The sequence below is a fragment of the Lissotriton helveticus genome, chromosome 11 (genome assembly GCF_964261635.1).
Source record: "Lissotriton helveticus chromosome 11, aLisHel1.1, whole genome shotgun sequence".
Lineage (NCBI taxonomy): Eukaryota > Metazoa > Chordata > Amphibia > Caudata > Salamandridae > Lissotriton > Lissotriton helveticus.
In genome coordinates, this window is record NC_136072.1 from 710,855,181 (window position 1) to 710,869,016 (window position 13,836).

Sequence of the window (13,836 nt, forward strand, 5' to 3'; positions counted from 1 at the left end):
TACGACAACAGTGACATCGTAATCATGGAGCTGCGATGGCCGAGTGGTTAAGGCGTTGGACTCGAAATTCAATGGGGTTTCCCTGCGCAGGTTCGAATCCTGCTTGCAGCATCGGGTGATTTTGCATGAACACCATTTGGTTTGTTCAGGAAATGTTCACTTCTCGTTACGCAATCCTCATCAAGTCACAAAGTTAAACGGCAAAAACTCAAACTAAATGTAAACATTAAGACAATTTCAACACTCAGGAAGTGTTGTAGAGAGCAGGTGGTTCGAAGGGTTCGTAGTCTTGATCTGTCCTGCCTGATCTTGACAGGTCACGAAAAGAGTAATTTTTTTTATGTAGAGTGTCTTGTTTAGGCTTTTGGACTCTTTCTGAGAACACTTAAGGACCCGGTCCCAGCGCCGTAATATAGGGAAAAGAGGTGAGGAATGTGCAGTGATTGATTACTGCTCATCTGTGCCCTGTCACTCACTTTGAGTGATGCGTGTTGCTATTTTTATTAATTGTATGAAAGCATGCAAAATTAGTGAGGGAGACAGGGCACTGCTGGTACGTGCCCCGTCCTTCCGTTACTTTAATTTTTAGGTCTCGGACTGATGTGAGCAGCGCATGGCTCGCATACGACAACAGTGACATCATACTCATGCAGCTGTGATGGCCGAGTGGTTAAGGTGTTGGACTTGAAATCCAATGGGGTTTCCCCGCTTAGGTTTGAATCCTGCTTGCAGCGTCATGAGATTTTGCATGAGCACCATTTGGTTTAGTTAAGTAAATGTTCACTTCTCGTTATGCAATCATCATCAAGTCACAGAGTTAAACGGCAAAAACTCAAACTGGATGTAAACATTGAGACAATTTCCATACCCAGGAAGTGTTTTAGAGAGCAGGTGGCTCGGAAGGGTTCGTAGTCTGGACCTGTCCTGCCTGATCTAGACAAGTCAGGAAAAGAGTAATTTTTATTTATGAAGCGTGTCTTGTTTAGGCTTTTGGACTCGTTCTGAGTACACTTAAGGGCCCGTTGCCACCGCCGTAATATAGGGAAAAGAGGGTAGAAATGCGCAGTGATTGATTACTGCTCATCTGTGCCCTGTCACTCACTTTGAGTGATACGTGTTGCTATTTTTATTAATTGTATGAAAGCATGTGAAATAAGTGAGGGCAACAGGGCACTGCTGGTACCTGCCCCTTCCTTCGGTTACTTTATTTTTTACGTCTCGGTCTGACGCGAGCAGCGCATGGCTCATATACGACAACAGGGACATCATACTCATGGAGCTGCGATGGCCGAGTGGTTAAGGCGTTGGACTCGAAATCCAATGGGGTTTCCCTGCGCAGGTTCGAATCCTGCTTGCAACGACGCATGATTTTGCATGAACACCATTTGGTTTGTTAAGGAAATTTTCACTTCTCGTTAGTCAATCCTCATCAAGTCACAGAGTTAAACAGCAAAAATTCAAACTAAATGTAAACATTAAGACAATTTCAACACGCAGGAAGTGTTTAAGAGAGCAGGTGGTTCGGAAGGGTTCGTAGTCTTGACCTGTCCTGCCTGATCTTGACGAGTCACAAAAAGAGTAATTTTTTTATGTAGCTAGTCTTGTTTAGGCATTTGGACTCTTTCTGAGTACTCTTAAGGGCCCATTCCCAGCGCCGTAATATAGGGAATAGAGGGTAGGAATGGGCAGTGATTGATTACCGCTCATCTGTGCCCTGTCACTCACTTTGAGTGATGTATGTTGCTATTTTTATTAATTGTATGAAAGCATGCGAAAAGAGTGAGGGAGACAGGGCACTGCAGGTACGTGCCCCGTCCTTTAATTTTTAGGTCTAGGCCTGATGTGAGCAGCACATGGCTCGTATACGACAACAGTGACATCATACTCACGCAGCTGTGATGGCCGAGTGGTTAAGGTGTTGGACTTGAAATCCAATGGGGTTTCCCCGCTTATGTTCGAATCCTGCTTGTAGCGACATGAGATTTTGCATGAACTCCATTTGGTTTAGTTAAGTAAATGTTCACTTCTCGTTATGCAATCATCATCAAGTCACAGAGTTAAACGGCAAAAACTCAAACTAGATGTAAACATTGAGACAATTTCTACACCCAGGAAGTGTTTTAGAGAGCAGGTGGCTAGGAAGGGTTTGTAATCTGGACCTGTCCTGCCTGATCTAGACAAGTCAGGAAAAGAGTCATTTTTTTTTATGAAGCGTGTCTTGTTTAGGCTTTTGGACTCTTTCTGAGTACACTTAAGGGCCCGTTGCCACCGCCGTACTATAGGGAAAAGAGTGTAGAAATGCGCAGTGATTGATTACCGCTCATCTGTGCCCTGTCACTCACTTTGAGTGATACGTGTTGCTATTTTTATTAATTGTATGAAAGCATGTGAAATAAGTTATGTTATGTTATGTTAACTGCTTTTATACCGCGCACAGCTGCCTCAGCAAAGGGGCCTCCTGGCGCCCAGAAAGGTAAACACAACAATTACAAATAGTCGCCAAGTCACAAATTTTTATTAAAAAGTACAGTTTTAATAGCACGTCTAAACTGGAGTAGGTCTTCCAATGCTCGAGTTTCAGCAGGAAGAGAGTTCCAGAGTTTTGCGGCTACTACTCGAAAAGAGCGGCCGCCGATCCTACTCAACAGAAAACGTGGAACAACAGACAGATTCTGACCCATCGATCTCAGGGGTCGAGAGGGAACATACGGGGTCAGAAGATTCATCAATATGGAGGGGGCAGTGCCTTTTAAAATTTTAAAAGCCAAGCAGAGCACCTTGAACTCGATCCTCCTAGCAACTGGAAGCCAGTGGAGCGCCTGCAATGTTTTTGAGACCGAGCATCTCCTAGGCAGACCGACCACCGCTCTTGCAGCGGCGTTCTGTATTCTCTGCAGCCGCTTGAGTTCCGCCTGGTTGGTTCCTGCTAGCAGAGCACTGGCATCATCTATCCTAGATAGTACTGAGGCCTGAACCACTAGCTGTCTGGTGGGGGCATCGAAAAATGTCAGTACCGGTCTAAGTGAGGGCAACAGGGCACTGCTGGTTCCTGCCCCGTCCTTATGTTACTTTATTTTTTAGGTCTCGGCCAGACGTGAGCAGCGCATGGCTCATATACGACAACAGTGAAATCATAATCATGGAGCTGCGATGGCCGAGTGGTTAAGGCGTTGGACTTGAAATTCAATGAGGTTTCCCTGCGCAGGTTCGAATCTTGCTTGCAGCGACGTTCGATTTTGCATGAACACCATTTGGTTTGTTAAGGAAATGTTCACTTCTTGTTAGTCAATCCTCATCAAGTCACAGAGTTAAACAGCAAAAATTCGAACTAGATGTAAACATTGAGAAAATTTCCTCACCCAGGAAGTGTTTTAGAGAGCAGGTGGCTCGGAAGGGTTCGTAGTCTGGAGCTGTCCTGCCTGATATAGACAAGTCACGAAAAGAGTAATTTTTTTATGAAGCGTGTCTTGTTTATTCTTTTGGACTCTTTCTGAGTACACTTAAGGGCCCGTTGCCACCACCGTAACATAGGGAAAAGAGGGTAGAAATGTGCAGTGATTGATTACCGCTCATCTGTGCCCTGTCACTCACTTTGAGTGATACGTGTTGCTATTTCTATTAATTGTATGAAAGCATGCGAAATAAGTGAGGGCAACAGGGCACTGCTGGTACCTGCCCCGTCCTTCCGTTGCTTTATTTTTTAGGTCTCGGTCTGACGTGAGCAGTGCATGGCTCGTATACGATAACATGGAGCTGCGATGGCTGAGTGGTTAAGGTGTTGGACTCGAAATCAATGGGGTTTCCCTGCGCAGGTCCGAATCCTGCTTGCAGCGTTGTGCGATTTTGCATGAACACCATTTGGTTTGTTAAGGAAATGTTCACTTCTCGTTACGCAATCCTCATCAAGTCACAGAGTTAAACAGCAAAAACTCAAACTAAATGTAAACATTAAGACAATTTCAACACTCAGGAAGTGTTTTAGAGAGCAGGTGGCTCGGAAGGGTTCGTTGTCTGGACCTGTCCTGCCTGATCTAGATAAGTCAGGAAAAGAGTAATTTTTATTTATGAAGCGTGTCTTGTTTAGGCTTTTGGACTCTTTCTGAGTACACTTAAGTGCCCGTTGCCATTGTCGTAATATAGGGAAAAGAGGGTAGAAATGCACAGTCATTGATTACCGCTCATCTGTGCCCTGTCACTCACTTTGTGTGATACTTGTTGTTATTTTTACTAATTGTATGAAAGCATGTGAAATAAGTGAGGGCAACAGGGCACTGCTGGTTCCTGCCCCATCCTTATGTTACTTTATTTTTTAGGTCTCTGCCTGATGTGAGCAGCGCATGGCTCATATACGACAACAGTGACATCGTAATCATGGAGCTGCGATGGCCGAGTGGTTAAGGTGTTGGACTCGAAATTCAATGGGGTTTCCCTGCGCAGGTTCGAATCCTGCTTGCAGCATCGGGTGATTTTGCATGAACACCATTTGGTTTGTTCAGGAAATGTTCACTTCTCGTTACGCAATCCTCATCAAGTCACAAAGTTAAACAGCAAAAACTCAAACTAAATGTAAACATTAAGACAATTTCAACACTCAGGAAGTGTTGTAGAGAGCAGGTGGTTCGAAGGGTTCGTAGTCTGGATCTGTCCTGCCTGATCTTGACAGGTCACGAAAAGAGTAATTTTTTTTATGTAGAGTGTCTTGTTTAGGCTTTTGGACTCTTTCTGAGAACACTTAAGGACCCGGTCCCAGCGCCGTAATATAGGGAAAAGAGGTGAGGAATGTGCAGTGATTGATTACTGCTCATCTGTGCCCTGTCACTCACTTTGAGTGATGCGTGTTGCTATTTTTATTAATTGTATGAAAGCATGCGAAATGAGTGAGGGAGACAGGGCACTGCTGGTACGTGCCCCGTCCTTCCGTTACTTTAATTTTTAGGTCTCGGACTGATGTGAGCAGCGCATGGCTCGCATACGACAACAGTGACATCATACTCATGCAGCTGTGATGGCCGAGTGGTTAAGGTGTTGGACTTGAAATCCAATGGGGTTTCCCCGCTTAGGTTTGAATCCTGCTTGCAGCGTCATGAGATTTTGCATGAGCACCATTTGGTTTAGTTAAGTAAATGTTCACTTCTCGTTATGCAATCATCATCAAGTCACAGAGTTAAACGGCAAAAACTCAAACTGGATGTAAACATTGAGACAATTTCCATACCCAGGAAGTGTTTTAGAGAGCAGGTGGCTCGGAAGGGTTCGTAGTCTGGAGCTGTCCTGCCTGATATAGACAAGTCACGAAAAGAGTAATTTTTTTTAATGAAGCGTGTCTTGTTTATTCTTTTGGACTCTTTCTGAGTACACTTAAGGGCCCGTTGCCACCACCGTAATATAGGGAAAAGGGGGTAGAAATGTGCAGTGATTGATTACCGCTCATCTGTGCCCTGTCACTCACTTTGAGTGATACGTGTTGCTATTTTTTTAATTGTATGAAAGTATGCGAAATAAGTGAGGGCAACAGGGCACTGCTGGTACCAACCCCGTCCTTCCGTTGCTCTATTTTTTAGGTCTCGGTCTGACGTGAGCAGCGCATGGCTCGTATACGACAACATGGAGCTGCGATTGCCGAGTGGTTAAGGCGTTGGACTCGAAATCAATTAGGTTTCCCTGCGCAGGTCCGAATCCTGCTTGCAGCCTCGTGTGATTTTGCATGAACACCATTTGGTTTGTTAAGGAAATGTTCACTTCTCGTTACGCAATCCTCATCAAGTAACAGAGTTAAACAGCAAAAACTCAAACTAAATGTAAACATTAAGACAATTTCAACACTCAGGAAGTGTTTTAGAGAGCAGGTGGCTCGGAAGGGTTCGTAGTCTGGACCTGTCCTGCCTGATCTTGACGAGTCACGAAAAGAGTAATTTTTTTATGTAGCGTGTCTGGTTTAGGCTTTTGGACTCTTTCTGAGTACACTTAAGGGCCCATTCCCGGAGCCGTAATATAGGTAAAAGAGGGCAGAAATGTTCAGTGATTGATTACTGCTCATCTGTGCCCTGTCACTCACTTTGAGTGATGCGTGTTGCTATTTTTATTAATTGTATGAAAGCATGCGAAATAAGTGAGGAAGACAGGGCACTGCTGGTACGTGCCCCGTCCTTCCGTTACTTTAATTTTTAGATCTCGGCCTGATGTGAGCAGCGCATGGCTCGTATACGACAACAGTGACATCATACTCACGCAGCTGCAATGGCCGAGTGGTTAAGGCGTTGGACTTGAAATCAAATTGGGGTTTCCCCGCGTAGGTTCGAATCCTGCTTGCAGCGTCATGAGATTTTGCATGAACACCATTTGGTTTAGTTAAGTAAATGTTCACTTCTCGTTATGCAATCCTCATCAAGTCACAGAGTTAAACGGCAAAAACTCAAACTAGATGTAAACATTGAGACAATTTCTACACCCAGGAAGTGTTTTAGAGAGCAGGTGGCTAGGAAGGGTTTGTAGTCTGGACCTGTCCTGCCTGATCTAGACAAGTCAGGAAAAGAGTAAATTATTTTTATGAAGCGTGTCTTGTTTAGGCTTTTGGACTGTTTCTGAGTACACTTAAGGGCCCGTTGCCACCGCCGTAATATAGGGAAAAGAGGGTAGAAATGCGCAGTGAATGATTACCGCTCATCTTTGCCTTGTCACTCACTTTGAGTGATACGTGTTGCTATTTTTATTAATTGTATGAAAGCATGTGAAATAAGTGAGGGCAACAGGGCACTGCTGGTTCCTGCCCCGTCCTTATGTTACTTTATTTTTTAGGTCTCGGCCTGACGTGAGCAGCGCATGGCTCATATACGACAACAGTGACATCATACTCATGGAGCTGCGATGGCCGAGTGGTTAAGGCGTTGGACTCAAAATCCAATGGGGTTTCCCTGCGCAGGTCCGAATCCTGCTTGCAGCGTCGTGTGATTTTGCATGAACACCATTTGGTTTGTAAAGGAAATGTTCACTTCTCATTACGCAATCCTCATCAAGTCACAGAGTTAAACAGCAAAAACTCAAACTAAATGTAAACATTAAGACAATTTCAACACTCAGGAAGTGTTTTAGAGAGCAGGTGGCTCGGAAGGGTTCGTAGTCTGGACCTGTCCTGCCTGATCTAGACAAGTCAGGAAAAGAGTAATTTTTATTTATGAAGCGTGTCTTGTTTAGGCTTTTGGACTCGTTCTGAGTACACTTAAGGGCCCGTTGCCACCGCCGTAATATAGGGAAAAGAGGGTAGAAATGCGCAGTGATTGATTACTGCTCATCTGTGCCCTGTCACTCACTTTGAGTGATACATGTTGCTATTTTTATTAATTGTATGAAAGCATGTGAAATAAGTGAGGGCAACAGGGCACTGCTGGTACCTGGCCCTTCCTTCGGTTACTTTATTTTTGACGTCTCGGTCTGACGCGAGCAGCGCATGGCTCATATACGACAACAGGGACATCATACTCATGGAGCTGCGATGGCCGAGTGGTTAAGGCGTTGGACTCGAAAGCCAATGGGGTTTCCCTGCGCAGGTTCGAATCCTGCTTGCAGCGACGCATGATTTTGCATGAACACCATTTGGTTTGTTAAGGAAATTTTCACTTCTCGTTAGTCAATCCTCATCAAGTCACAGAGTTAAACAGCAAAAATTCAAACTAAATGTAAACATTAAGACAATTTCAACACGCAGGAAGTGTTTAAGAGAGCAGGTGGTTCGGAAGGGTTCGTAGTCTTGACCTGTCCTGCCTGATCTTGACGAGTCACAAAAAGAGTAATTTTTTTATGTAGCTAGTCTTGTTTAGGCATTTGGACTCTTTCTGAGTACTCTTAAGGGCCCATTCCCAGCGCCGTAATATAGGGAATAGAGGGTAGGAATGGGCAGTGATTGATTACCGCTCATCTGTGCCCTGTCACTCACTTTGAGTGATGTATGTTGCTATTTTTATTAATTGTATGAAAGCATGCGAAAAGAGTGAGGGAGACAGGGCACTGCAGGTACGTGCCCGTCCTTTAATTTTTAGGTCTAGGCCTGATGTGAGCAGCACATGGCTCGTATACGACAACAGTGACATCATACTCACGCAGCTGTGATGGCCGAGTGGTTAAGGTGTTGGACTTGAAATCCAATGGGGTTTCCCCGCTTATGTTCGAATCCTGCTTGTAGCGACATGAGATTTTGCATGAACTCCATTTGGTTTAGTTAAGTAAATGTTCACTTCTCGTTATGCAATCATCATCAAGTCACAGAGTTAAACGGCAAAAACTCAAACTAGATGTAAACATTGAGACAATTTCTACACCCAGGAAGTGTTTTAGAGAGCAGGTGGCTAGGAAGGGTTTGTAATCTGGACCTGTCCTGCCTGATCTAGACAAGTCAGGAAAAGAGTCATTTTTTTTTATGAAGCGTGTCTTGTTTAGGCTTTTGGACTCTTTCTGAGTACACTTAAGGGCCCGTTGCCACCACCGTACTATAGGGAAAAGAGTGTAGAAATGCGCAGTGATTGATTACCGCTCATCTGTGCCCTGTCACTCACTTTGAGTGATACGTGTTGCTATTTTTATTAATTGTATGAAAGCATGTGAAATAAGTTATGTTATGTTATGTTAACTGCTTTTATACCGCGCACAGCTGCCCCAGCAAAGGGGCCTCCTGGCGCCCAGAAAGGTAAACACAACAATTACAAATAGTCGCCAAGTCACAAATTTTTATTAAAAAGTACAGTTTTAATAGCACGTCTGAACTGGAGTAGGTCTTCCAATGCTCGAGTTTCAGCAGGAAGAGAGTTCCAGAGTTTTGCGGCTACTACTCGAAAAGAGCGGCCGCCGATCCTACTCAACAGAAAACGTGGAACAACAGACAGATTCTGACCCATCGATCTCAGGGGTCGAGAGGGAACATACGGGGTCAGAAGATTCATCAATATGGAGGGGGCAGTGCCTTTTAAAATTTTAAAAGCCAAGCAGAGCACCTTGAACTCGATCCTCCTAGCAACTGGAAGCCAGTGGAGCGCCTGCAATGTTTTTGAGACCGAGCATCTCCTAGGCAGACCGACCACCGCTCTTGCAGCGGCGTTCTGTATTCTCTGCAGCCGCTTGAGTTCCGCCTGGTTGGTTCCTGCTAGCAGAGCACTGGCATCATCTATCCTAGATAGTACTGAGGCCTGAACCACTAGCTGTCTGGTGGGGGCATCGAAAAATGTCAGTACCGGTCTAAGTGAGGGCAACAGGGCACTGCTGGTTCCTGCCCCGTCCTTATGTTACTTTATTTTTTAGGTCTCGGCCAGACGTGAGCAGCGCATGGCTCATATACGACAACAGTGAAATCATAATCATGGAGCTGCGATGGCCGAGTGGTTAAGGCGTTGGACTTGAAATTCAATGAGGTTTCCCTGCGCAGGTTCGAATCTTGCTTGCAGCGACGTTCGATTTTGCATGAACACCATTTGGTTTGTTAAGGAAATGTTCACTTCTTGTTAGTCAATCCTCATCAAGTCACAGAGTTAAACATCAAAAATTCGAACTAGATGTAAACATTGAGAAAATTTCCTCACCCAGGAAGTGTTTTAGAGAGCAGGTGGCTCGGAAGGGTTCGTAGTCTGGAGCTGTCCTGCCTGATATAGACAAGTCACGAAAAGAGTAATTTTTTTATGAAGCGTGTCTTGTTTATTCTTTTGGACTCTTTCTGAGTACACTTAAGGGCCCGTTGCCACCACCGTAACATAGGGAAAAGAGGGTAGAAATGTGCAGTGATTGATTACCGCTCATCTGTGCCCTGTCACTCACTTTGAGTGATACGTGTTGCTATTTCTATTAATTGTATGAAAGCATGCGAAATAAGTGAGGGCAACAGGGCACTGCTGGTACCTGCCCCGTCCTTCCATTGCTTTATTTTTTAGGTCTCGGTCTGACGTGAGCAGTGCATGGCTCGTATACGACAACATGGAGCTGCGATGGCCGAGTGGTTAAGGTGTTGGACTCGAAATCAATGGGGTTTCCCTGCGCAGGTCCAAATCCTGCTTGAAGCGTTGTGCGATTTTGCATGAACACCATTTGGTTTGTTAACGAAATGTTCACTTCTCGTTACGCAATCCTCATCAAGTCACAGAGTTAAACAGCAAAAACTCAAACTAAATGTAAACATTAAGACAATTTCAACACTCAGGAAGTGTTTTAGAGAGCAGGTGGCTCGGAAGGGTTCGTTGTCTGGACCTGTCCTGCCTGATCTAGACAAGTCAGGAAAAGAGTAATTTTTATTTATGAAGCGTGTCTTGTTTAGGCTTTTGGACTCTTTCTGAGTACACTTAAGGGCCCGTTGCCATCGTCGTAATATAGGGAAAAGAGGGTAGAAATGCACAGTCATTGATTACCGCTCATCTGTGCCCTGTCACTCACTTTGAGTGATACTTGTTGCTATTTTTACTAATTGTATGAAAGCATGTGAAATAAGTGAGGGCAACAGGGCACTGCTGGTTCCTGCCCCATCCTTATGTTACTTTATTTTTTAGGTCTCTGCCTGACGTGAGCAGCGCATGGCTCATATACGACAACAGTGACATCGTAATCATGGAGCTGCGATGGCCGAGTGGTTAAGGCGTTGGACTCGAAATCAATTAGGTTTCCCTGCGCAGGTCCAAATCCTGCTTGCAGCCTTGTGCGATTTTGCATGAACACCATTTGGTTTGTTAAGGAAATGTTCACTTCTCGTTACGCAATCCTCATCAAGTAACAGAGTTAAACAGCAAAACTCAAACTAAATGTAAACATTAAGACAATTTCAACACTCAGGAAGTGTTTTAGAGAGCAGGTGGCTCGGAAGGGTTCGTAGTCTGGACCTGTCCTGCCTGATCTTGACGAGTCACGAAAAGAGTAATTTTTTTATGTAGCGTTTCTGGTTTAGGCTTTTGGACTCTTTCTGAGTACACTTAAGGGCCCATTCCCGGAGCCGTAATATAGGTAAAAGAGGGCAGAAATGTTCAGTGATTGATTACTGCTGATCTGTGCCCTGTCACTCACTTTGAGTGATGCGTGTTGCTATTTTTATTAATTGTATGAAAGCATGCGAAAAAATTGAGGGAGACAGGGCACTGGTGGTACGTGCCCCGTCCTTCCGTTACTTTAATTTTTAGGTCTCGGCCTGATGTGAGCAGCGCATGGCTCGTATACGACAACAGTGACATCATACTCACGCAGCTGTAATGGCCGAGTGGTTAAGGCGTTGGACTTGAAATCAGATTGGGGTTTCCCCGCGTAGGTTCAAATCCTACTTGCAGCGTCATGAGATTTTGCATGAACACCATTTGGTTTAGTTAAGTAAATGTTCACTTCTCGTTATGCAATCCTCATCAAGTCACAGAGTTAAACGGCAAAAACTCAAACTAGATGTAAACATTGAGACAATTTCTACACCCAGGAAGTGATTTAGAGAGCAGGTGGCTAGGAAGGGTTTGTAGTCTGGACCTGTCCTGCCTGATCTAGACAAGTCAGGAAAAGAGTAAAAATTTTTTATGAAGTGTGTCTTGTTTAGGCTTTTGGACTCTTTCTGAGCACACTTAAGGGCCCGTTGCCACCGCCGTAATATAGGGAAAAGAGGGTAGAAATGCGCAGTGAATGATTACCGCTCATCTGTGCCTTGTCACTCACTTTGAGTGATACGTGTTGCTATTTTTATTAATTGTATGAAAGCATGTGAAATAAGTGAGGGCAACAGGGCACTGCTGGTTCCTGCCCCGTCCTTATGTTACTTTATTTTTTAGGTCTCGGCCTGACGTGAGCAGCGCATGGCTCATATACGACAACAGTGACATCATACTCATGGAGTTGCGATGGCCGAGTGGTTAAGGCGTTGGACTCAAAATCCAATGGGGTTTCCCTGCGCAGGTCCGAATCCTGCTTGCAGCGTCGTGCGAATTTGCATGAACACCATTTGGTTTGTAAAGGAAATGTTCACTTCTCGTTACGCAATCCTCATCAAGTCACAGAGTTAAACAGCAAAAACTCAAACTAAATGTAAACATTAAGACAATTTCAACACTCAGGAAGTGTTTTAGAGAGCAGGTGGCTCGGAAGGGTTCGTAGTCTGGACCTGTCCTGCCTGATCTAGACAAGTCAGGAAAAGAGTAATTTTTATTTATGAAGCGTGTCTTGTTTAGGCTTTTGGACTCTTTCTGAGTACACTTAAGGGCCCGTTGCCACCGCCGTAATATAGGGAAAAGAGGGTAGAAATGCGCAGTGATTGATTACTGCTCATCTGTGCCCTGTCACTCACTTTGAGTGATACGTGTTGCTATTTTTATTAATTGTATGAAAGCATGTGAAATAAGTGAGGGCAACAGGGCACTGCTGGTACCTGCCCCTTCCTTCGGTTACTTTATTTTTTAGGTCTCGGTCTGACGCGAGCAGCGCATGGCTCATATACGACAACAGTGACATCATTCTCATGGAGCTGCGATGGCCGAGTGGTTAAGGCGTTGGACTTGAAATCCAATGGGGTTTCCCTGCGCAGGTTCGAATCCTGCTTGCAGCGGCGCACGATTTTGCATGAACACCATTTGGTTTGTTAAGGAAATTTTCACTTCTCGTTAGTCAATCCTCATCAAGTCACAGAGTTAAACAGCAAAAATTCAAACTAAATGTAAACATTAAGACAATTTCAACACGCAGGAAGTTAAGAGAGCAGGTGGTTTGGAAGGGTTCGTAGTCTTGACCTGTCCTGCCTGATCTTGACGAGTCACAAAAAGAGTAATTTTTTTATGTAGCTTGTCTTGTTTAGGCATTTGGACTCTTTCTGAGTACTCTTAAGGGCCCATTCCCAGCGCCGTAATATAGGGAATAGAGGGTAGGAATGGGCAGTGATTGATTACCGCTCATCTGTGCCCTGTCACTCACTTTGAGTGATGCATGTTGCTATTTTTATTAAATGTATGAAAGCATGCGAAAAGAGTGAGGGAGACAGGGCACTGCAGGTACGTGCCCCGTCCTTTAATTTTTAGGTCTAGGCCTGATGTGAGCAGCACATGGCTCGTATACGACAACAGTGACATCATACTCACGCAGCTGTCATGGCCGAGTGGTTAAGGTGTTGGACTTGAAATCCAATGGGGTTTCCCCGCTTATGTTCGAATCCTGCTTGTAGCGTCATGAGATTTTGCATGAACTCCATTTGGTTTAGTTAAGTAAATGTTCACTTCTCGTTATGCAATCATCATCAAGTCACAGAGTTAAACGGCAAAAACTCAAACTAGATGTAAACATTGAGACAATTTCCTCACCCAGGAAGTGTTTTAGAGAGCAGGTGGCTCGGAAGGGTTCGTAGTCTGGAGCTGTCCTGCCTGATATAGACAAGTCACGAAAAGAGTAATTATTTTTATGAAGCGTGTCTTGTTTATTCTTTTGGACTCTTTCTGAGTACACTTAAGGGCCTGCTGCCCCCACCGTAATATAGGGAAAAGAGGGTAGAAATGTGCAGTGATTGATTACCGCTCATCTGTGCCCTGTCACTCACTTTGAGTGATACGTGTTGCTATTTTTATTAATTGTATGAAAGCATGCGAAAAAGTGAGGGCAACAGGGCACTGCTGGTACCTGCCCCGTCCTTCCGTTGCTTTATTGTTTAGGTCTCGGTCTGACATGAGCAGTGCATGGGTCGTATACGACAACATGGAGCTGCGCTGGCCGAGTGGTTAAGGTGTTGGACTTGAAATCAATGGGGTTTCCCTGCGCAGGTCCGAATCCTGCTTGCAGCGTTGTGCGATTTTGCATGAACACCATTTGGTTTGTTAAGGAAATGTTCACTTCTCGTTACGCAATCCTCATCAAGTCACAGAG

General features: G+C 44.7%; 18 non-coding genes across 18 annotated transcripts; all 18 read left to right on the forward strand.

Annotated features, from left to right (window-relative positions):
• Positions 1–29: 29 nt before the first annotated feature.
• TRNAS-CGA (transfer RNA serine (anticodon CGA)) lies at positions 30–111 on the forward strand. The gene has a single exon. It is a non-coding gene; the product is annotated as a tRNA-Ser (tRNA).
• A 541-nt stretch (positions 112–652) lies between these two features.
• TRNAS-UGA (transfer RNA serine (anticodon UGA)) lies at positions 653–734 on the forward strand. The gene has a single exon. It is a non-coding gene; the product is annotated as a tRNA-Ser (tRNA).
• Positions 735–1,278: 544 nt separating this feature from the next.
• On the forward strand, positions 1,279–1,360 carry TRNAS-CGA (transfer RNA serine (anticodon CGA)). The gene has a single exon. It is a non-coding gene; the product is annotated as a tRNA-Ser (tRNA).
• Positions 1,361–1,892: 532 nt separating this feature from the next.
• Positions 1,893–1,974, forward strand: TRNAS-UGA (transfer RNA serine (anticodon UGA)). Its single transcript has one exon. It is a non-coding gene; the product is annotated as a tRNA-Ser (tRNA).
• A 1,170-nt stretch (positions 1,975–3,144) lies between these two features.
• On the forward strand, positions 3,145–3,226 carry TRNAS-UGA (transfer RNA serine (anticodon UGA)). The gene has a single exon. It is a non-coding gene; the product is annotated as a tRNA-Ser (tRNA).
• Positions 3,227–3,752: 526 nt separating this feature from the next.
• On the forward strand, positions 3,753–3,833 carry TRNAS-CGA (transfer RNA serine (anticodon CGA)). The gene has a single exon. It is a non-coding gene; the product is annotated as a tRNA-Ser (tRNA).
• A 543-nt stretch (positions 3,834–4,376) lies between these two features.
• TRNAS-CGA (transfer RNA serine (anticodon CGA)) lies at positions 4,377–4,458 on the forward strand. Its single transcript has one exon. It is a non-coding gene; the product is annotated as a tRNA-Ser (tRNA).
• A 541-nt stretch (positions 4,459–4,999) lies between these two features.
• Positions 5,000–5,081, forward strand: TRNAS-UGA (transfer RNA serine (anticodon UGA)). The gene has a single exon. It is a non-coding gene; the product is annotated as a tRNA-Ser (tRNA).
• Positions 5,082–6,231: 1,150 nt separating this feature from the next.
• Positions 6,232–6,314, forward strand: TRNAS-UGA (transfer RNA serine (anticodon UGA)). Its single transcript has one exon. It is a non-coding gene; the product is annotated as a tRNA-Ser (tRNA).
• A 544-nt stretch (positions 6,315–6,858) lies between these two features.
• TRNAL-CAA (transfer RNA leucine (anticodon CAA)) lies at positions 6,859–6,940 on the forward strand. Its single transcript has one exon. It is a non-coding gene; the product is annotated as a tRNA-Leu (tRNA).
• A 543-nt stretch (positions 6,941–7,483) lies between these two features.
• TRNAS-CGA (transfer RNA serine (anticodon CGA)) lies at positions 7,484–7,565 on the forward strand. Its single transcript has one exon. It is a non-coding gene; the product is annotated as a tRNA-Ser (tRNA).
• Positions 7,566–8,096: 531 nt separating this feature from the next.
• TRNAS-UGA (transfer RNA serine (anticodon UGA)) lies at positions 8,097–8,178 on the forward strand. Its single transcript has one exon. It is a non-coding gene; the product is annotated as a tRNA-Ser (tRNA).
• A 1,170-nt stretch (positions 8,179–9,348) lies between these two features.
• Positions 9,349–9,430, forward strand: TRNAS-UGA (transfer RNA serine (anticodon UGA)). The gene has a single exon. It is a non-coding gene; the product is annotated as a tRNA-Ser (tRNA).
• A 1,150-nt stretch (positions 9,431–10,580) lies between these two features.
• On the forward strand, positions 10,581–10,661 carry TRNAS-CGA (transfer RNA serine (anticodon CGA)). The gene has a single exon. It is a non-coding gene; the product is annotated as a tRNA-Ser (tRNA).
• A 540-nt stretch (positions 10,662–11,201) lies between these two features.
• On the forward strand, positions 11,202–11,284 carry TRNAS-UGA (transfer RNA serine (anticodon UGA)). Its single transcript has one exon. It is a non-coding gene; the product is annotated as a tRNA-Ser (tRNA).
• A 544-nt stretch (positions 11,285–11,828) lies between these two features.
• On the forward strand, positions 11,829–11,910 carry TRNAL-CAA (transfer RNA leucine (anticodon CAA)). The gene has a single exon. It is a non-coding gene; the product is annotated as a tRNA-Leu (tRNA).
• Positions 11,911–12,453: 543 nt separating this feature from the next.
• Positions 12,454–12,535, forward strand: TRNAS-UGA (transfer RNA serine (anticodon UGA)). The gene has a single exon. It is a non-coding gene; the product is annotated as a tRNA-Ser (tRNA).
• Positions 12,536–13,064: 529 nt separating this feature from the next.
• On the forward strand, positions 13,065–13,146 carry TRNAS-UGA (transfer RNA serine (anticodon UGA)). Its single transcript has one exon. It is a non-coding gene; the product is annotated as a tRNA-Ser (tRNA).
• Positions 13,147–13,836: the final 690 nt, after the last annotated feature.